Raw genomic sequence first — 23,485 nt, forward strand, 5'->3', positions numbered from 1 at the left:
AAGTGGATGCTCACAGTCAGCTATTGGATGGCGCACAGGGCCCCCAATGGAGGAGCTAGAGAAAGTATCCAAGGAGCTAAAGAGATCTGCAACCCAGTAGGTGCAACAACATTATGAACTAACCAGTACCCCGGAGCTCTTGACTCTAGCTGCATATGTATCAAAAGATAGCCTAGTCGGCCATCACTGGAAAGAGACCCATTGGGACAGGCAAACTTTATATGCCCCAGTACAGGGGAACACCAGGGCCAAAAATGGGAATGGGTGGGTAGGGGAGTAGGGGGGAGGGTGTGGGAGACTTTTGGGATAGCATTCTAAATGTAATTGAGGAAAATACGTAATAAAAAAAGAAAGAAAAAAAAGAATTTCACTGAGGTAGATGGTCCTTGAATTTTGGTTGGATTTATTTCCCATCCTCTGATACTCATATGTGTTACCAAAGAGTCCAAAGTGGTTGCTACTATCTGCTCACTTGGTCCAATCAGCATAATGTCATCAATATAATGTACCAATGTGCTATTTTGTGGAAGAGCCAAATGATCAAGATCCCTTCTAACTAAATTACGACACAGGGAAGGAGAGAATATATCCTTGAGGCAAAACTGTGAAGGTATATCCTGGCTTTGCCAACTGAAAGCAAATTGCTTCTGGTGGTCCTTATGGATAGGTACTGAGAAGATAGCATTTGCCAGATCAATAGCTGCATACCAAGTGCCAAGAGATGTGTTAATTTGCTCAAGTAACGAATCTACATCTGGTACAGCAGCTGCAATTGGAGTTACTACCTGATTTAGTTTTTGATAGTCAACTATCATTCTCCATGATCCATCTGTTTTCTGCACTGGCCAGATAGGAGAGTTAAAGGGAGATGTTGTGGGAATCACCACCCCTGCATCTTTCAAGTCCTTGATAGTGGCAGTAATTTCTGCAATTCCTCCAGGAATACGATACTGTTTTTGATTCACTCTTTTCTTTGGCAGAGGCAACTCTAAAGGCTTCCATCTAGCCTTTCCAACCATAATAGCCCTCACTCTACAGTTCAAGGAACCAATATGAGAATTCTGCCAATTTCTGAGTATATCTATCCCAATTATACATTCTGGAACTAGGGAAATGACCACAGGATGTGTTCGGGGACCTACTGGACCTACTGTGAGTCAGACATCAGTCAAAACTCCATTAATCACCTGCTCTCCATAAGCTCCTACTTTAACTAGAGGGCCACAATGTTTCTTGGGATCTCCTGGGATCAGTGTCAATTCAGAACCAGTATCCAATAGACCACCCCCCCCCCCAGAAAGTCTGATCATTTCATTTCCCCCAGTGTACAGTTACCCTTGTAAAAGGCTGTAGGTCCCTCTGGGGAAGAACTGGAGAAAGGGTAACAGCAAAACTTTTAGGTGTCTTATCAAGATCCTTCCTCAGGGGAACCTGGCCACCCCTTCATTCAAGGGGTTCCAAATCTGCAGACTGACTCAAGTCTGGAAATTGATTCACTGGCCGAGATTGCCGTTTACCATTATCTAATGTAGCCTTTCTTTCATTTGTTTGAGAATTTTTCTGCTTATACAGATCAAACAAATATGCAGTAGGCTTCCTATGTATTTCATTCCTGGAAACACCATGATTGATTAGCCAGTACCAAAGGTCCAAGCAAGTCATGCCATTATAAATTTCACCTCTCCTGTGCTGACCATTACTGGGTTTGTTATTATAAACATAGTTTTGTCTATGCTGTCCATTATAATAACTAGGATCACCTTGTCTCTGGAGACTCAATGCTGCCACCTGGACCTTGTTACTTCAGAGACCAATTAAACCCATTGAATTTAATTTATCTAATTGAGCAGCAGCATCTCCAATGCTAAGGACTGGCCCAAGGAAAAGGGCAAGAACAAAACTCTTCAAATATGCTGGTGCCCCTCTCACCAGTTTGTGTCTTATAGGGTTGGTAAAGGGCATATCTTCTGGACCTTCCCATTGTGGAGGATTAGGTTTTACACAATATATCCACTCTAGCATTGCAATTTCCCTAAGTCTTAAAATCCCTTTGTCAACACTAAGCCACGGAATATCAGGCATTTCCAAGTCATTTCCAGTAGGCCATCTTTTGATAAACACTTCAGCCAACCATTCAAACAAACTTTTGACACCTTTTTTAACTGTGCGAGCTTCTGTATTAAACCTAGAATCTCCACTCAGAGGGCCCATGTTAATAAACTCAGCCTGCTCTAGTTTTATGTTCCTTCCACCCTATCCCACACCCTTAAAAGCCATTCCCACACATATTCACCAGGTTTCTACTTGAGTGAATTAGCAAACTCATTAAGCTCCTTAGTAGTGTAACGAATTTCCTCATGGACTACACTTTCTACCTCCCCTCTAGAAGCCTGGTTTGCTTTGAGTCTGGTTGCAGGTCTAGAAGAAACTATTGGTGGACCTTGAGAAACATCAGTATTATCTTGTCTGGCATTTTATTCAGTGAAAGTCACTGCTGGTTTATCAGACTCTGCAGAATTAATTTCCTCATGTGGGGAAGGCATTATTTCAAGGGGTGGGGCTGAGGATACTACTTCCTCAGGTGGGGCAAACCCTTGAGAATCTGAAGATTCAAAATTCTCAGCTTCAACACGGTCTTCCACACATCACTCATCCCAAGTTATAGGATCCCATTCTTTGCCAATTAGAGCCCTTACTTTAACTGTAGACACACTCTGAGGCTGAGACTTGAATTTTCGCTGTAGTTCAGGCAACCTTACAATGAGGGTTTCAGTTTGATTTTCTGCAACTTGAGCTCTATGGCTGAAGGAGAGAAGATTCTCTTGAAGGATACACTTAGCAACTTTTAGATCGTTTACTTGTGTCTGGAGCCTTCGATTTTATCACAACTCCTTCCTTTCATTCATCATTTTCCCCAGATGCTAAGAGCAGCCAGCCAGTAAAATCATTTTTTGATTTTTTCCCCATCTTGTAGAAAGCTTTGTACAACGAATCACCTAATTCATCAAGAAAATCAAGGGCATTAGTTTCTTTAAGTTTGAAATACAGTTTCAACCACGGGTCTTTCAAAATTCTCTGAGCTCCCAGGAGGGAGAGAATCTGGAGAGGTTTCAGTAGTTGAAGGTGCTGGTGGATCAACAAGCCAATTCCAGTATTTTAAAAGATTCATCCGTATACTTCTGCTCCTCTAGAGCCACTCCTGATACCAACGTCTGTATTAGTCAGGGTTCTCTAGAGTCATAGAACATATGGATAGTCTCTATATAGTAAAGGAATTTATTGATGACTTACAGTCTGCAGTTAAATTCCCAACAATGGTTCAGTAGTAGCTCTGAATACAAGTCCAAGGATCTAGCAGTTGCTCAGTCCCACATGGTAAGCAGGCAAAGGAGCGAGAGCGAGACTCCCTTCTTCCAATGTCCTTATATGGTCTCCAGCAGTAGGTGTAGCCGAGATTAAAGGTGTGTGCCACCACACCTTTAATCCCAGATGACCTTGAACTCAGAGATCTCCCTGTCTTAATCTTCTGGAATCCATAGCCACTATGCCTCAAGATCTCCATACCAAGATCCAGATCAGAAACTTTTATCTCCCAGCCTCCAGATAAGGGTCACTGGTGAGCCTTCCAATTCTGGATTGTAGTTCATTCCAAATATAGTCAAGTTGACAACTAGGAATAGCCACTATACCATGTATTTTAGATAAAGAACAAGTAGTTAGGGGTATAGGAGGAGTTGAGGGGAGGAAAGGTAAAGGGAAAATTAAGCAATTATATTTTTTTTCAGGTTTTTTTTCCATTATTTATTAGGTATTTAGCTCATTTACATTTCCAATGCTATACCAAAAGTCCCCCATAGCCACCCACCCCCACTCCCCTACCCACCCACTCCCCTTTTTTGGCCCTGGCGTTCCCCTGTACTGGGGCATATAAAGTTTGTGTGTCCAATGGGCCTCTCTTTCCAGTGATGGCCGCCTAGGCCATCTTTTGATACATATGCAGCTAGAGTCAAGAGCTCCGGGGTACTGGTTAGTTCATAATGTTGTTCCACCTATAGGGTTGCAGATCCCTTTAGCTTCTTGGGTACTTTCTCTAGCTCCTTCATTGGGGACCATGTGATCCATCCAATAGCCGACTGTGAGCATCCACTTCTATGTTTGCTAGGCCCAGGCATACTCTGACAAGAGACAGCCATATCAGGGTCCTTTCAGCATAATCTTGCTAGTGTATGCAATGGTGTCAGCATTTGGAAGCTGATTATGGGATGGATCCCCGGATATGGCAGTCTCTACATGGTCCATCTTTTTATCTCAGCTCCAAACTTTGTCTCTGTACCTCCTTCCAAGGGTGTTTTGTTCCCACTTCTAAGGAGGGGCATAGTGTCCACACTTCAGTCTTAATTTTTCTTGAGTTTCATGTGTTTAGGAAATTGTATCTTATATCTTGGATATCCTAGGTTTTGGGCTAATATCCACTTATCAGTGAGTACATATTGTGTGAGTTCCTTTGTGAATGTGTTACCTCACTCAGGATGATGCCCTCCAGGTCCATCCATTTGGCTAGGAATTTTATAAATTCATTCTTTTTAATAGCTGAGTAGTACTCCATTGTGTAGATGTACCACATTTTCTGTATCCATTCCTCTGTTGAGGGGCATCTGGGTTCCTTCCAGCTTCTGGCTATTATAAATAAGGCTGCTATGAACATAGTGGAGCATGTGTCCTTCTTACCAGTTGGGGCATCTTCTGGATAAATGCCCAGGAGAGGTATTGCTGGATCCTCCGGTAGTACTATATCCAGTTTTCTGAGGAACCGCCAGACTGATTTCCAGAGTGGTTGTACAAGCCTGCAATCCCACCAACAATGGAGGAGTGTTCCTCTTTCTCCACATCCACGCCAGCATCTGCTGTCACCTGAATTTTTGATCTTAGCCATTCTGACTGGTGTGAGGTGGAATCTCAGGGTTGTTTTGATTTGCATTTCCCTGATGATTAAGGATGTTGAACATTTTTTCAGGTGCTTCTCTGCCATTCGGTATTCCTCAGGTGAGAATACTTTGTTCAGTTCTGAGCCCTATTTTTTAATCGGGTTATTTGATTTTCTGAAGTCCACCTTCTTGAGTTCTTTATATATGTTGGATATTAGTCCCCTATCTGATTTAGGATAGGTAAAGATCCTTTCCCAATCTGTTGGTGGTCTTTTTGTCTTATTGACGGTGTCTTTTGCCTTGCAGAAACTTTGGAGTTTCATTAGGTCCCATTTGTCAATTCTCGATCTTACAGCACAAGCCATTGCTGTTCTATTCAGGAATTTTTCCCCTGTGCCCATATCTTCAAGGCTTTTCCCCACTTTCTCCTCTATAAGTTTCAGTGTCTCTGGTTTTATGTGAAGTTCCTTGATCCACTTAGATTTGACCTTAGTACAAGGAGATAAGTATGGATCGATTCGCATTCTTCTACACGATAACAACCAGTTGTGGCAGCACCAATTGTTGATTATATTTTAATTTCAAAAATATGAGAGAATGATGTATACAAATTAAAAAAGAATTTTGAAAGTGTCAGTATGAAGCAAAATTAGAGTAAAGAAAAGTTTTCATTAGGCACAAGCATTAAGAAATGCAAACCAAAACAACCCTGAGATTCCATCTCATCTTTTGGCTAAGATCAAAAATTCAGGTGACAGCAGATGCTGGCGAGGATGTGGAGAAAGAGGAACACTCCTCCATTGTTGGTGGTATTGCAAGCTTGTACAACCACTCTGGAAATCAGTCTGGCAGTTCCTCAGAAAATTGGACATAGTACTACTGGAGGATCTCGCAATACCTCTCCTGGGCATATATCCAGAAGATGTTCCAACCTGTAAGAAGGACACATGCTCCACTATGTTCTTAGCAGCCTTATTTATAATAGCCCGAAGCTGGAAGGAACCCAGATGCCCCTCAACAGAGGAATGGATACAAAAATTGTGGTACATTTACACAATGGAGTACTACTCAGCTATTAAAAAGAATGAATTTAGGAAATTCCTAGGCAAATGGATGGACCTGGAGGGCATCATCCTGAGTGAGGTAACACAATCACAAAAGAACTCAAATGATATGTACTCACTGATAAGTGGATATTAGCCCAGAAACTTAGTATACCCGAGATATAAGATACAATTTGCAAAACACATGAAACTGAAGAAGAACGAAGACCAAAGTGTGGACACTTTGCCCCTTCTTAGAATTGGAAACAATCACCCATGGAAGGAGTTACAGAGACAAAGTTTGGAGCTGAGACAAAAGGATGGACCATCTAGAGACTGCCATATCCAGGGACCCATCCCATAATTAGCCTCCAAACGTTGACACCATTGCATACACTAGCAAGCATTTGCTGAAAGGACCCTGATATAGCTGTCTCTTGTGAGACTAGGCCGGGGCCTAGCAAACACATAAGTAGATGCTCACAGTCAGCTATTGGATGGAGCACAGCGCCCCCAATGGAGGAGCTAGAGAAAGTATCCAAGGAGCTAAAGAGATCTGCAACCCTGTAGGTGCAACAACATTATGAACTAACCAGTACCCCGGAGCTCTTGACTCTAGCTGCATATGTATCAAAAGATGGCCTAGTCGGCCATCACTGGAAAGAGAGGCCCATTGGACAGGCAAACTTTATATGCCCCAGTACAGGGGAATGCCACGGCCAAAAAATGGGAATGGGTGGGTAGGGAAGTGGTGGGGAGGGTATGGGGGACTTTTGGGATAGCATTCTAAATGTAATTGAGGAAAATACGTAATAATAAAAAATATTAAAAAAACAAAAACAAAGAAAGGGAAAGAGTTGTGTAAAAGAATAGTAATAGTGTCTGTTTGAGCAAGCAAGAGAGAAACTTACATTTAAGTGTCTTTTTAAAATTAATATATTTATTTACATTAAACTCTGCACCCTCTCGGTTCCTCCCTCACAGGGACCCTCCTCTATCCCACTCCCCTTTTCCTCTGAGGTGAACCCCCTGGTATCCCCCACCCTGGCCCATCAAGTCTTTGCCAGGGTAGGCATATTCTCTCACCAATGTCAGTCAAGTCAGCCCTGTTGGGGAGCAGATACCACAGTCAGGCTACAGCTTTAGAGATAGCCTCCACTGCAGTTGGGGGGCCCACATGGAGACTGAGCTGCACATCTTCTATATATCTGCCTGGGGCCTCCTTTAAGCCTGTGTGTGTTCTCTGGTTGGTGCCTCAGTCTCTAAGAGCTCCCAGGGGTCCTGGTTAATTGATTCTGTTGGTTTTTGTATGGGGTTCCTATCCCCTTCAGGGCCTTCAATCCTTCCCCAAACTCCTCCCAAGAGTCTCTGATCTCTGTCCAATGTTAGGCTCTGCATTGGGTCTCTGCATCTGTTTCAGTCAGCTGCTGGGTAGAGCCTCTCAGAGGACATTTATTCTAGGCTCCTGTCTGCAAGCATATCATTAATAACACCAGGGATTGGTGTTTGCCCATCAGATGAGTTTCAAGTTGGGCCAGTTATTGGTTGGTCATTCTTTCAGTCTCTGCTCTATCTTTGCCTCTGCATTTCTTTTAGATGGGACACATTTTGGGTTGAAAGTTTTGTGGTTGAGTTTGTGTCCTTATACCTCCACTGGGGCTCCTGCCTGGCTACAGGAGGTGGGCTCTTCAGGTTCCATGTCCTCACAGTTAGGCATCTTGACTAAGGTCAGCTGCATTGACTCCTGGGAACCTCTTCTATCTCAGTTCTCTGGGACTTCCTAAAGATTCCTCCCCAAACTGCAACTCTCAGAAACTGCAGATCTCCCTCACATCTGATCCTACCCCCCCTACTTCCTTCTCCCCTCTGCCAGGCACTTCCCTCCCTCCCTCTAACTTGTTTAAGTTATTTGGATCTGTGGGGTGTATCATGAATATTCTGTACTTTATGGGTAATATCCACTTATGAGTGAGTACATACCATGCATGTCCTTTTGTGACTGGGTTGCCTCACTCGGGATGATATTTTCTAGTTTTATCCATTTGCCTGCAAAATTCATGACATCCTTATTTTTAATAGCTGAATAGTATTCCATTGTATATTCCATGTGTACATTTTCTGTATCCATTCTTCAGTTGAGGGGCATCTGGGTTGTTTCCAGTTTCTGGCTATTATCAGTAAAGCTGCTATGAACATAGTAGAACACATGTCCTTGTGGTATAGTAGAACATTTTTTGGGTATATGCCCAGGAGTGGTACAGATGTGTCTTCAGATAGAACTATTTCCCATTTTCTGAGAACCCCCCAGACTGACTTCCAGAGTGGTTGTACCAGTTTGCAATCCCACCAGCAATGTTCCTCTTTCTCCACATCCTCGCTAGCATGCACTGATGCTTGAGTTTTTAAGAATGTTAGCCATTCTGATTGGGTTGTTTTGATTTACATTTCCCTGATGACTATGGATGTTAAACATTTCTTTAAGTGCTTCTTGGCCATTTGAGATTCCTCTGTTGAGAATTCTGTTTAACTCTGTACCCCATTTTTAAATTGGGTCTAACTTCTTGAGTTCTTTATATATTTTGGATATTAGCCCTCTGTTGGATGTTGGGTTAGTGATGATCTTTTCCGAATCTGTAGGCTGCCATTTTGTCCTATTGACATTATCCTTTGTCTTGCAGAAGCTTTTCAGTTTCATGAGGTTCCATTTATCAGTTGTTGATCTTAGAGCATGATCCATTTCACGAAGTTGTCTCCTGTACCAATGCATTCAAGGCTCTTCCCCACTTTTTCTTCTATGAGATTTAGTGTATCTGGCTTTATGTTGATGTCCTTAATCTACTTAGACTTGAGTTTTATACAGGGTTATAAATATGATCTATTTGCATTCTTCTAAATGCAGACATCCAGTTAGACCAGCACCATTTGTTGAAGATGTTTTCTTTTTTCCATTGTGTGGTTTGGGCTTCTTTACCAAAAATCAATTGTGCATAGGTGTGTGTATTTATTTCTGGGTCTTTGATTCAATTTCATTGTCTATTTCAGTATCAATATCATATAATTTTTTATCACGATTGCTCTGTAGTAACAGCTTGAGGTCAGGGATGGTGATTTCTCCAGAAGTTCTTTTATTATTCAGGGTTGTTTTAGATATTCTGGGTTTTTTGTTTTTACATGTGAAGTTGAGAATTGCTCTTTCAAGGTCTATAAACATTTTTGTTGGAATTTTTATAGGAATTGCACCAAATCTGTAGATTGCTTTTGGTAAGACGGCCATTTTCACTGTGTTTATCCTACCGATCCATGAGCATTGGAGGTCTTTCCATTTTCTGATATCTTTCTCAATTTCTTTCTTGTGGGGCTTGAAATTTTTCACATATAGGTCTTTCAGGTGCTTTGTTAGAGTTACACCAAGATATTTATATTATTTTTGGCTATTGTGAAAGATATTGTTTCCCTAATTTCTCTTTCTGCTCATTTATCATTTGTATAAAGGAAGGCTTCTTATTTCTTCAAGTTAATTTTGTATCCAGCCATTTTGCTGAAGGTATTTATTAGCTATAGGAGTTCTCTGGCAGAATTTTTTGGGTTGCTTATGATGATGCTTTCATATCTGCAAAAAGTGATATTTTGAATATCTTCCTTTCCAATTTGTATCCCCTTGATATCTTTTAGTTTCTTATTGCTCTAGCTAAAACCTCAAGTACCATATTGAATAGGTAGGAAGAGGGTGAACATCCTGGTCTTGACCCTGATTTTAGTGGAATTGCTTCAAGTTTCTCTCCATTTAATTTGATGTTGGCTACTGGCTTGCTGTATAATGCTTTTATTATGTTTAGGTATGGGCCTTGAATTCCTGATTTCTCTAAGACTTTTAAGATGAAGGGGTATTGGATTCTGTCAGAGGCTTTTTCAGCATCTAATGAAATGATCATGTGCTTTTTTTCTTTGAGTTTGTTTATATAGAGGACTATGTTAATAGATTTTCATATGTTGAACCACCCCTACATCCCTGGGATGAAGCCTACTTGATCATGGTGATCAAGTTTTTGATGTGTCCCTGGATTCAGTTTGTGAGAATTTTATTGCGTTTTGTGTGTGTGTGTGTGTGTGTGTGTGTGTGTTAATGTTCATATGTAAAATTGGCCTGAATTTGTGTAGTTTAGGTATCAGGGTGATCGTGGCCTCATAGAATTAATTAGGTAGTGTTCTGTGTTTCAGTTTTGTGGAATAGTTTGAGATGTGTTGATATTAGCTCTTCTTTGAAAGTCTGGTAGGACTCTGGGTGAGTTTTAATGACTGCTTCTATTTCCTTAGGGATTATGAGACTGTTTATATAGTTAACATGGTATTGATTTAACTTTGGTAAGTGGTATCTGTCTTGAAAATCATCTATTTCGTTTAGTTCTTCTAGTTTTGTGGAATATAGGCTTTTGAAGTATGACTTAATGATTTTTTTAATTTCCTCAGTTTCTGTTGTTATGTCTCCTTTTACATTTCTGATTTTGTTAATTTGGATACTGTCTCTGTGCCTTTTAGTGTCTTAATAAATAGCTAGGTATATGATTTTGATTGCTGTTGAAGTTACATTGTTCAGAATGTTTTAAAGTTAAGTTAATTTTTGGAATATTTTTCCCTACTCTCTGTCCATACTAGACTGAAAAAGGTTTTAAATGTATCACGTTTTCATCCCTAGAATTTATGAATATTATATGATACTGTAAAGAGGACTCTGAAAATGTTGTTCAGTTAAGGATCGTGAGCTTTGATAATGACCCTAGATAATTTTGATGGGCCCTAATGTCACCTCAAATGCCATTATATGAGGGAGACAGATGAAAATGGGTCCGAAAATAAGACAGTGTAACCGCTTGTAGAGTTTTTAGAGTGAAAACTTGACCCTAATAGCGCCAACAAGCAAGACTCAGCCTTCCTTCCATTCATCCACTTAAACAAGACAAGTAATAGGAAAAGTAGAGAAAGGAGGTTTAGTCAAAGTGGTTGTATTGGGAAGAGAAACAAATAAAGGAGTTCAGTGAAGCTCAAGTCAGTTTTCAGGGTATAGGAATGAGGTTTTACTTCGGGGTAAAAAGTATGCATAGTTGGCAGTCATGGTCAAAATGTGGCTCCTTTCCATTACTGGCCTTTGTTTGGTCTCCAGTGTCTTGCAAAGTTCTTTACTAAGTTGTCACAATTTCATCTTATCTCTTCCTGGGAGCCAAGTGACTTTTCTTGCTGTTACCAGAGCTTCCCTTTCCTAGCATGGACTTATTTTGGAAATTTAAATTCACTGAAGTCCATTGTTTCAGTATCCAGATACCTAAAATGAGGAGCAAAAGTGTCTCTCCTTAGAGTATCTTCTCTCCTACTGGTTAAATGATGGCTAAATTATTAAACTGGTTAAATGATGACATAAACACTGCACTAATGGCTTTGAAAGTGAACGAGAGGCCACAAGGTAAGAAATGCAACTTCAAACCTTGAAACTGTGGAGCAAATATGACCCAGCTGATACATTGATTTTTTTCCCTAAGTGAAATTGATTTTTAGCTCTTAGCTTCGACAAAAGTAAGAGCCTGTTTGTTTGTTTGTTTGTTTGTTTGTTTAAAGCCACCAATTCTGTGGTAACTTATTTAGAAGCCACGGGAAAATAATATGTAGGAGATTGTTACTGAAGTTAGGATCAGAGCATGTACCTAACAAGTCAAAGATCTGTCCTTGATAGGCCAGTTAACTAAGCCAAATTAACAATGGGGAGAGGGGGAAAGGGAAAATGTACTCGCTGATTTTGTGTGTCAACTTGAAAGAAGCTGGAGTTATCACAGAGAAAGGAGCCACCCTTGAGGAAATGCCTCCATGAGATCTAGCTGTAAAGCATTTTCTCAGTTAGTGAACAAGAGTTGAAGGGCCGATTGTGAGTAGTGCCATCCCTGGGCTGATAGTCCTGGGTTCTATAAGAAAGCAAGCTGAGCAAGCCAGGGGAAGCATGCCAGAAAGTAACATCCCTCCATGGCCTCTGCATCAGCCCCTGCTTCCTGACCTGCTTGAGTTCCAGTCTGGACTTCCTGTGGTGATGAACAGCAATGTGGAAGCAGTATAAATCCTTTTCTTCCCAACTTGCTTCTTGGTCATGATGTTTATGCAGGAATTGAAACCCTGACTAAGACAGAATGGGAGGGGTAAGGGTAAGGATGTGAGAGTGAGGACAAGGGAGAGAGAGAGTTTGATTCTGTGGGCCATACTGAGAAAAGGGACAGAGGACAGAGGTCCACTGATTCTTACAAGTCTGTCTTCAGGGTCCCAACATGAGTGTAAAACTTAAATAGAATAGAATGCATAACTAAATAGTTCCATCAAGGTGTGGGTCTCCTGACCACCACTATCTCAGCTCCAATATCCTACTAGGTCAGTCTCTCCTCCAATGCCATCTGACTAGTTTTAAATCTTTCCTGGAGAAAAGTTCGTCCTCTGTTATCCCTTTTCTCTTCTTGTCATGAGAATCCTAAGGAGACTGTAATTTCTTAGGTCCATTGTTTCAATAATTTGATGGTCAAAGGGAGGGCCAGGAGTCTTTCTTTAGAATATCCTCATTTCTGCCTGGCAGGCAGGAACATAATTATCTTTCATCTTACTAACTTTAGCCATTATTATAGCCTGTCAAAATTGTAGAGGAAAATAATGGAATAACATTGATTTAGGAAATGTAAAATGCAGTTGTGTCTTTGTTTATATTCTATTGCTGTGATAAAGACCATGGACTGAAAATAACTTGAGTAGAAAGGGCTCATTTTGCCTTACTGTTTTACATTTCATCATTTAGGGAAGTCAGGGGAGAAACCTAGAGACAGGAACTGACGCAGAGGCCATGGAGCAATACTTACTGGCTTGTTTTTTCATGGATTGCCCAGCCTGCTTTTCCATAAACTCCAGAGGTACCATCACTTATAATGGGTTGGGGCCTCCCATATCAGTCTTTAGTCAATAAAATGCACCCCCCCAGACTTGCATGTAGACCAATCTAGTGGAGGTATTTTTCTCAGTTTAAGTTTCCTCTTTCCAGAAACTACCCTGGCTTATGGTTTGTTTGTTTGTTTGTTTTTGTTTTTGTTTTTGTTTTGTTTTTTTGAGGCAGGGTTGATCTGTGTAGCCCCGGCTGTCCTGGAACTCACTCTGTAGACCAGGCTGGCCTCGAACTCAGAAATCTGCCTGCCCCTGCCTCCCGAGTGCTGGGATTAAAGGCGTGTGCCACCAACGCCCGGCCACCGTGGCTTATGTTAAGGCAACAAAAAACTTAACTAGTTACAAGTTGAGAGGCCATGTAAATCAGATTTCAGCAAGTAGAACCTTAAAGTGAGACTGCAGATAATCACCCTGAGTATGTATCAACTTTGGAAAAACTGTTCCATTTTTTTCTGTGCAATAGATTTATGAAGTATAGTAGACTTCTTCCCAGAAACTACCCGAAGTTTGAGGTTACACCTTACATATGGAAAGTCACTGAGATGCTCTGGTTTAACTGTTGCTAACAAGCAAAAGAAACTTGTCCTAAGTATTGCCATTTTGTTTTTAGGTTCCATTTAATAATAGGGGGGGAACTAAGTTCAAAGTCCCAGGCCCTAGAGGAGCTGGGGACTTCCCAAGAGCTGAACAGTGTCTGTTACTCATCTTCTGTTCCATAACATAATGACTATTGCTAACCACAGCTCCCATTCATCCTTTGTTCCCCAAAACATAATGACTGTTCCTAACTACAAAAGAACAAATGGATTTGATTGGATGGACTCTAAAACCTACATTCTGTATCAGTTGACATATATCAACCGCTAAGGAAAGCCCTTATCCCTAAATCCTAATTGGTAGGAAAATGTAACTATAACTTGGCACAGATGATTGGGGTTTTCAAGCTTAAATATTCTGTAATTTTCTGGGTAATGGTTCCAGTTCAGTTTTTGAGTCTGTTCTGCTGCCCTGATCTATCAGTAGTGTCTTGATTAAAATAAAGTTTGTCATCCAAATTGACCTGGTGTTTGAACTGTATTGGATCCAAATGGACTCCATAACATGACAATTTGGTTTCCATGTGTTTGTGCTGTTTGGAAGGTTGGGAGACCTTTAGGAGGCATAACATTGCTAGAATTGGGTTCCTGGGAATGAAACTTGAGGTTTTATGGCCTGATCATTTATCTGCTTTCTGCTTCTGACTTCAGATGCAACGTGACCAAATGTCTCATAATCCTGCTGCTGTATATTCACTGCCATGATGGACTGTATCCATTCAAACTGTAAGCAAAGACAAACTCTCTCTTATAAGATACTTTGTCACAGAGATGAGAAAAGTAAGATTTCCCTTTCTTCCCTCCCTCCTCTCTCTCCCTCCCTTCCTTTTATCCTTCCTTCCTTCCTTTTTTCCTTCCTTCCTTTATTTTTTTCCTTCCTTCCTTCCATCCTTCCTTCCTTCCTTCCTTCCTTCCTTCCTTCCTTCCTTCCCAGACTGACTTAAAATTTATGACCTTGTTCAAGATGATCTTAAACTTGACTCTGTGAGCTGGAATTACAGTCATATGAATGCTGTTCATTTTATGTGGCCTAGATGAGGAAAGCTTTCTAGTCTTCCTCTGAAACTAATTTTTCAAAAATAATGTTCTTGGGGCTGGAGAGATGGCTTAGTGTTTAAGAGCGATAGCTGCTTTTGTAGAGTTCCTGAGTTCAATTCCCAGCAACCACATGATGGATCGCAACTATCTGTAATGAGATCTGATGCCCTCTTCTGTCACGTAGGCATACATGCAAGTAGAGCACTCATATACATAAATAATATAATAATAATGTTATTATAAGGTAGTTTAATTTTTGTCAGTCCCAATCACAATTTCTGAATAACAAATGGAACAATTACCAACACCTTTGCCTTTTAAAGCTATAAGTACCATTTCCATTTTTTATAACCTGAAAGCACATTTTCAGCAATACTTTTAACTGTATTTGCCCACATTGCAATCTCATGTGGCTTCAAATAAATGCGACTTTTCTTTAGCCTTCACTAGACTGAGTTAATTCTAGGTCATCAGCATTGTTTTGTTTTCATTTTTCATTTTTAAATATTAAGAACTAAAATCTGAAATGTACAAGGTGATATTACTTAGAGTATGTTTACTTTTAATAATGCTTTTCAAATAATCCCATTTTATAGGTGAGAAACTGAGGTTCAGAGTAATTGAAATCTATAAGATCATATAATTGACATCCAAGTAGTCTCTAAATATAGTGTTTGTTGCTTAAAAATTGGAGTGGAGATGGAATTGAAAATGTACATTCTGAGAAATATATCTTTAGTTACTATTATTGTTTGAATGTCATGTAGCATATTTAGATAAACCAAGGTGGTATGTATCAATTCAGCTAAGAAGCACAGCAAACATTAAGTGTGTGAAACAGCTGTCTGCTGGTTTTTTTGCTTGTTTGTTTGTTTACAGTATAGCTATCTTTTAAAAATTAGTTATTTTATTTATTTACATTTCAAATGTTGTCCCGCCTTCCTGGTCTCCTCTCTGCATCGTCCCCATCCCATCCTCCCTCCTCTTTGCCTCTATGAGCATGCTCCTTAACCCACCTACTTTTGCCTCACTACTCTAGCATCCCCTTATGCCTGTGACCTGTCCAGCAGGTCCAGTTATTCGAGGGTCTCGAGGGGACCTTCTCCTAAGAACCAAATGGGGGGATAGAGAGAGACAAGGACCAAGTGCAAGAACGACATGGAAACATTCCGAGTGGCATCAAGGTCCTGCTGTATTAGCAAGGCTCAAGGTTTAAATGCACAAGCAAAAGGGGAAGTACTTCTCAGCAGGAGGAATGGGGCAGCGGAAATGCACCTCAGCAGGAGGGATGGGGCAGGGAAAAAGAGGAAGTACTTCTCAGCAGGAGGGATGGGGCAGCGGAATTTTTCTTTTGGCGACTACACGGGGAAGCAGGAACTTGGTGGTATCAGGGTACATCTTGAGGTCAGGACATCCAGCGCTGACTTAGGGCTGGAACAATCTGTGGTTGTTCTCGGAGCGGTACATCGGTGACCCACTTTTGACCCCCTTTTCTTCTTGGGTGGGGGAGAGGCCCAATTCAGAGATCAGGACAATTGTGTTGTCTTAATAGCTCCCAACATGCCTGGGCATCAAGCCTCTATGGGACCAAGGGCCTGCCCTCCCACTGATGACCAACAAGGCCATTCTCTGCTACATATGTGGCTGGAGCCATGGGTCCCTCCATGTGTACTCCTTGGTTGGTGGTGGTTTAGTCCCTGGGAGATCTTGGGGGTTTGTTTGGTTGATGTTGTCCTTCCTGTGAGGTTGCAAACCCCTTCAACTCCTTCACTCCTTTCCCTAGCTCATCCATATGGGTCCCCCAGCTCAGTCCAGTGGTTGGCTGAGAGCATCTGCATCTGTATTTAGTCAGGTGCTGGCAGAGCCTCTCAGGAGACAGCTATACCAGGCTCCTGTCAGCAAGCATGAAGCAGCTTTCTGAATAGTAATATTTTTGTTTTTAAGCATTATATACTGTACAGAATTGTATATGCTATATTTTATAGGTTTGTCCAGCATAGCATTTGTATAGGTATCAATTAAAAAGTCAGTTTTATTTTAAAACGTCCATCAAGAAATGATTAAAATTATAATTTGATAAATTTTGACCATAAATTTGATCACTTGATACTCTTTGCAGCATAAGAAATAAGATGGTTGCTGTATGTTTTCATTGTGAGGCAAACTAGTCATTTTTCATGGAATATCATTTTATTAAAAGAAACAATGAACAGAACACCTTTGGTTATTCAAAATCAACATCTTACAGACTTTTTTTCTAAATAATTAATAAGATGAACCACTTATTTCATTACAAACAGTTGAGAATATGTGTGCCAATGATGAAATTTAAGCTTTCAGATTAAAATTAGAATTTTGGAAAATTTGTTCCCATTGCCATAGCTACATTGCTTCATGATGAAATCATTCAGTAATATTTAATGAAGGTTGTATTTTTAGGTTGTGCAATGGAATGGGGAGAGCTGCATAACTCAGTGAGTTAATACATCAAAACATGATGTTGCAGAATTATGCATGTGTAAAGTTGGTATTCAAAGTGGAAGATGGGACTTTAGGTTTTTGTCTTGGCATGTAATTAGTGTAGGATTCAAAATCCCATTCTAAACAATTAAGCAAACTGAAAAACAGCAATCTTTTTAAAATATAACACAGAACTGACATGCTGTTGAAAACCACTGAGCCTTAAATTGAATTAATGGGGCAAATATAGAGAATCACATCTTAGCAGGTAAGAGACTTTCAAGCAGAACCTTTGTAGACCCTGTCCTTATGAGGAAAACCTCAACCATGTGTCTGTAATGAAGATCAGCTGTGAGCAAGGTAAGAGCTAAAGCTTGAGTATACATTAGTAAAAACTTCCAACATGAAAAGCAAAAGGACAACAAAACTAAAAACAAAAAATCCCCAAACCTGAAAACTTTGTAATGTAGAAAGAAAATCCATAAGCTGTGGGGCAACTAAAAACGTTCAGTGTATACCAAGTGTGAGTGTTAAGGGTGAAAATAAGGAACAAAAGAAATATTTGAAGGGAAAATGACTAAGAATTTATTCAAGTTAATATCAGATACCAAATCATAGATGTGGCGAGCTCACCATGTCCAAACAGATGGTAGAACACACAGATGAAACCAAATCAAACCAAACAAAATTAAGACTAGATTTATCATACAAACTACAGAAAACCAAAGGTAAAGAAACAATATTGAAAGGAGTGAGAGGAAAAATAGACACTACTTAAAATATATCTGATTTCTTAGAAAGCATAAAAGCAAAAATAAAGTGTATACTTTAGAATTTGAGAGACATAAACTATATCAAACTAGAATCTTGAGCCTCTAAAACTTATTCTTTAAAGGTGAAGGAGACATACTTTCTTAGACAAACAGAAATTAAGGAAGTTTGTTATCCCTGCCCTGTTGGAAATAATAGAAGTTTCTTTAGAAAACTGAGCACTTAGCTAAATAAAGGCAAGATAGCTATACCAAGAAACTACAAATGTCACAACTCTAGATGCCTAGACCTAAGTGCAAAATCATGAACAACCAAGACAATATGCCTCCTGAGAAGCCAGCAAACCTACTGCAATGTGCCCTGAGAAAAACAATTTCACTGAAGCACAAGGAGGATTTCAAAATAGCAATTATGAATATTTTCAAGAACTTTAAAGAGGATATAAATAAATGTCATAATTAAGACCATGAAAAACAAACAAATGAAATAAGAAAAACAATCTAAGATTTAAAAGTAGAATTCAAAAAGAAATATAATTCAAGCTGGGCAGTGGTGGTGCACGCCTTTAATCCAGCACTTGGGAGGCAGAGGCAGGCGGATTTTTATCAATTTGAGGCCAACCTGATCTACAAAGTGAGTTCCAAGACAGCCAAGGGTACACAGAGAAACCATGTCTCAAACAAAACAGAACAACAACAAAAATAACAATAGAAAATAAACAAAATAGAAATAGAATTCCTAAGAATAGCCAAATTGAAGTAAACTCAAAATGAAAAACTCAGGAAATCAAAAAAAAAAATCTTAGGTAAGCCTCATCAACAGATTAAAAGACATAGAAGAGAGAATTTCAGGTCCTGGACATAATAAAATAGAAGAAATCTATAACTCAGTCAAAGAAAATACTGCATCTTAAAAATTTTAGGCACAGAATATTGAGGAAATCTAGGACATTATGAATAGACAAAAACAAACTAAACAAACCTACAAATAAAATGTATAGGAGGAGAAATAAGTCAAAGGCACAAAACAAATATTTTTATTATTAGTTTTAAATTTTATTTTTGAGATTATAATATAATTAATTCATTTCTCACTTCCTTTCCCTCCTTCCAAACCATCCTATCAAACTAACCCACCAAGCCAAATCCTCAGTGCTAGAAGTGAGTTAGTTCCATCTTGCTGAGCTTTTGGCCAAAGGGTTCCTAGAGAAAGGGATACACGCATCCATCATTGGTGAGAATGCAAACTTGGACATGTACTATACAAATCAGAGTGGAGGATCCTCACTGTAAGAAATAGGTCTACTAAAAGATGTAGCTATCCAATACTTGGACATATACCCAAAGGTCTCTACTACAGAGACACTTGCTCATCCAAATTCGTTGCTGTTCTACTCATAATGGCAGAAATTGGAAACAGGCTAGTTGTACATCAACTGAAAGAATGAAATAATGAAAATGTGCTGCATTTATACAATGGGATATTATTTAGCTGTTAAAAAATTAAATTATTAAATTCACACATAAGTGGATGAACATAGAAAAGAATATATTCAGTGAGGTAACACAGACTCAGAAAGAAAAATATTTGCATATTTTCTTTTACATGTGGCTGTTGATATTTAAGCTTTAGATTTTATTTACAGTTACCACACAGGTTGTAAGGGATCCCTGAGAAAAAGAAGGGGATCTTGCAAGGAAATGGAAGTAGAATACAGTGTTATAAAAAGATAAAGGGAAAACTAGAACAGGTAGAGTAAATGAGGAGGGGCTGGGCAAGTAGGGTAAAGTGAGTTATATAGGGAGGATCAATTAATACTAAAGGCCTTTTGAAAAACCCATATGTGAACATACTTTAGAAGCTTACTAAGTAGATACATATGTGAATGTGACTTAAATGTAGTGGGGGAGACTTGCTCCAAATATCCATTTAATTCTACCAAGTAAAATCCTCAGTGCTAGATGAGTTACATCTTGCTGAATTTTTGGCCAAAGGGTTCCTAGAGAACCTCCCAGATATTGCAGGCTATTTCCTGATGATAAAACCCTATTGTTGATGCTAACATTTATGTCATTGGACATAGAGAAATTCAGCTGGTGCCTAACTAGAAGCTTCACTCCTACTGACTAGAGTTCATGGTACTTGAAGGTATTATAGATGCTACCAGATGAGAATGGTAATCATCAAAATCTCCCAGCTCCAAAGTCTGTGTCCTGCCCACAAGATGTATTAGTGTAATAGTGACATAAATGTTATGGGAGTAACCAACTGGTTTTTAAAAAAATTGAATCTAAGGCCCATTCAGTGAGATAGAACCCATACCTGACACTAGTCAAGTAGCCAAGACACTAGTTAAGCCACAGGCCTTGGGGAAAACCTACTACTGTTAATTTGCTAAAGGACCATAGCAATAAAATAACTCCCTTATGACATAATTTCTGTATGCGTAAGTAAGTGCAGCACAAAGCCTCATTATAGAGAAGCTTCTTGCAATAGATGATAATTAACACGGATACCCACAACTGGACAATGTATAGAGACTAAGAGACTTTGGAGCACTCAGTCCTAAATGCAGTGTCTTTATCAAATCCTTCCCCTCAAGCCTCGGGGATCTATGAGGCAGAAAGATTGGAAGAGCGAGAGGTAGTAGATGAGTCCTTGGAAAGAGTATCTTACAGACACAGCAGGACTGATACACACATTAACTCACAGAAACTGTGACACCATATGGAAGACCTGCCCAGGTTCAAACTAAACAAAATCCCACGGTTAAGAAGGGGAAGTGGGCACAAAATCCCACCCCTAACCAAGAAACTCTTTGAAATCAATAACTTTTAGGAGAGGGAAAAATCAGTTTTCTCCAAGTGAATGACATTCGACCATACTCGAAAGCATTCCTCCTGCTCAGGAGTACTTGTCCAATACAAGACAGACTCCAAGTTTCAGTGGTATTATTTTTTGTTTTTGTTTTGGTTTCTTTCTCATTTCAGTTTTGTTTTGACTTTTTAATACTTTTTACAGATATAAAAAGAACATGAGGTTGGTTAGTTAGCAAGATGGGGAGTATTTGGGAACAATTTTGGAGGTGATAGAATATGATAAAATATACTGTCATAAGCATTTTAAAAATCCAATGAATACACCTCTGGGGGCTCCCAGCCATCAACCAAAGAGCATTCAAGGGCTTATTTGTAATAATAGTCAGAAGCTTGAAACCAAAGAATGGATACAGAAAGTGTGGTTCATTTACACAATAGAATACTACTCAACTATTAAAAATGAGGAAAACATGAATATTACAGGGAAATGTATGGACCTAGAAAATATCATCCTGAGTGAGGTGAACCAGACCTAAAGGATGTAAATGATACATATTCACTAATAAGTGGATATTAGCCCAAAAGTTCAGAATACCCAGGACACAACTCACAGACCATATGAAGCTTAACAAGACGGAAGGCCCAAGTGTGGATACTTCAATCCTACTTAGAATGTGGAACAAAATGATCACAAGAGGCAGAGGGAGGGAGGAACCTTGGTATAAGGGGGAGGGGAGGGAAAGGGGGGCAGGATCAGGTATCAGGGAGACAGGAGAGAAGCCCAGAGGGCCAGAAGAATGAATAGAAATATGTAGTAGTGTGGGATGGCTCCTCTGAGAGGCTCTACCAGCAGCAGACTCAGACAGATACAGATACTCACAGCCAAGCATTGGGCTGAGGTCTGAGAACCCTATGGAAGTGTTAGGGGAAGGACTTACAGAGTTTAAGGAGATTACAACCCTATAGGAAGAACAACAGTATCAACTAAACTGGACCCAACAGAGCTGCCAGAGGCTAAGCCACCAACCAAAGAGCATATATGGACTGGTTTGTGGCCCATGCTACATATGTAGCAGAGGATGTAGTAGAGATATGTAGTCTGTCCTCAGTGGGAAAGGATGTGCTTAATCCTGTAGAGACTTGACATTTCTCTGGATATTTGCACCACACTGCTGTAAGTTTGTTGATCCAGTCACTTACTTGTATTCTGTCCATTATGAATGAACGGATGTATTGTGAAAAATGTGTCAAATATTTAACTAAACAAGATATACCATATCTCTGCCTTGCATTTCCTCTTTCAATCTAATAATCCAACAGAAATAGTGTACTTTGCCCTTACTCATTTTGTTGGATTGGCACTGGCTGTTGTTAAACACCAGGTTCTTCCTGCATTATTGATAAATCATTAACTTTATTATATTGCTGATATTTTATATTATGTACATCATTTTGAATTTTATATAGCTTTCCTTTTCTTTCTTTTTTTATTTCTCCTCATTAGATAACTACAAATTTATATTCATTCTTCTGGTATCTTCCACATTTCAAAATTGTAGATATTTCTTATAGCAACTGTCTAATTTGAATGAGAGTGACACCCATAGGCTTATATTTGAATGCTTGGTCCCCAGTTAATGGAACTGTTTGGGAAGGATTAGGACATATGTCCCTATTGGAGCAGATGTGACCTTGTTGAAGGATGTTGCTGGAGTTGGAAGCCCACACAAGGCCCAGTCTCTCTCTCCCCATCCCCTCCCCTACCTCTTCCTCTCTTTCTTCCTCTCCCTCTCTCTGTCTCTCTGCCTACAACTTACGGATCATTCTGAGCTCTCAGCTATTTCATTGCCCTACCTCCCTGCTGCTGTGTTTCCTGCCATGATTGTCATGGACTAACCCTCTGGACCCAATGGACCAAGTGTTCTCTAGACAGATTGGGATCCAACTCACTGTTTCCTACAACATGTATAGGTATACATCACCATTTTGGCCTCCTATGCTGCTGGTGGGTTTAGCCTCTATGACTAGGGAACATGCTGTGAGGGGTTTGAATTTCAGCCTACACGGAAGGTCCATGAGCAGGTGTGTTTGGAGAAATAGAAACAATGAGGTTAGGATGATTATTTCATAACTGTCTGTTTCTAACCATTGGGGGATATTCAGTTATTCAGGAAGTGAAATTATAGAACCAAAACATAGCTTATAAGAGTCACAGCTATAAGTATAGTAAGGATTTTAACTCATTTTAATCTTTATCATCTCACCTGTTATATTTCAATTCTCCATTAGCCATATTTCTTTTACTTTCTCTGGTTATTCATTCTTAAAGAAAATTAAACAAACTAGAAGTTAAGTAATTCTGCCTTTTCATTTGATAAGGATCTAAGTACTCAGAAGAATGAATATATGACCTATGTACATTTCATTCTGTTTATATGTATCATAATACATTCTGTATTAGTATTAGCATGTTTGTGAGACTGTTTCACTTTACGCTTAGCCTCTGTTATACACGTGACAGGGTTATTATGCTGTGATGTGTTTAGTCTCATCATCTGTTGAATGTCCTCCCTTTCATCTTTTACTCATTATACATGAGGTGTGAATTCAAACTTTTAAACTATGGCTTATAATAAGAAATTTATTTCACAGTCATGACCAAGTGCACATGCACACATGCAACTGAATGAATATGTATTGTTTCAGTCTGAGCCCAATCAAGATACAAAAAAAATCTACAAGGATTACTACTACCCCCCCCCCCCGTGTGTGTGTGTGGTTTTTCTATATTTTATTTCAAGTAGTTCAATGTATATTTCCTTTCTTTAATTACAACTCAATTCTTCACATGTTAGAAATGGTAATTTGCAAATTCA

At 39.5% G+C, this 23,485-nt stretch overlaps 1 protein-coding gene across 5 annotated transcripts in view; it reads left to right on the plus strand.

The window, feature by feature from the left end:
* Zc3h12b (zinc finger CCCH-type containing 12B) overlaps nucleotides 1–23,485 on the plus strand; it is a 221,074-nt gene that overhangs the window by 53,140 nt on the left and 144,449 nt on the right. For 4 of the 5 annotated variants that reach the window (XM_011247643.3, XM_011247642.3, NM_001034907.3 and 1 more), the window contains exon 3: nucleotides 14,173–14,247. The exons of the other annotated variant lie outside the window; for it this stretch is intronic. The gene's annotated coding sequence lies outside the window, so the exon portion shown is untranslated. The remainder of the gene's footprint in view (nucleotides 1–14,172; nucleotides 14,248–23,485) is intronic. 5 annotated transcript variants of the gene reach the window in all.

Source organism: Mus musculus, chromosome X (genome assembly GCF_000001635.26).
Source record: "Mus musculus strain C57BL/6J chromosome X, GRCm38.p6 C57BL/6J".
Taxonomy (NCBI): domain Eukaryota; kingdom Metazoa; phylum Chordata; class Mammalia; order Rodentia; family Muridae; genus Mus; species Mus musculus.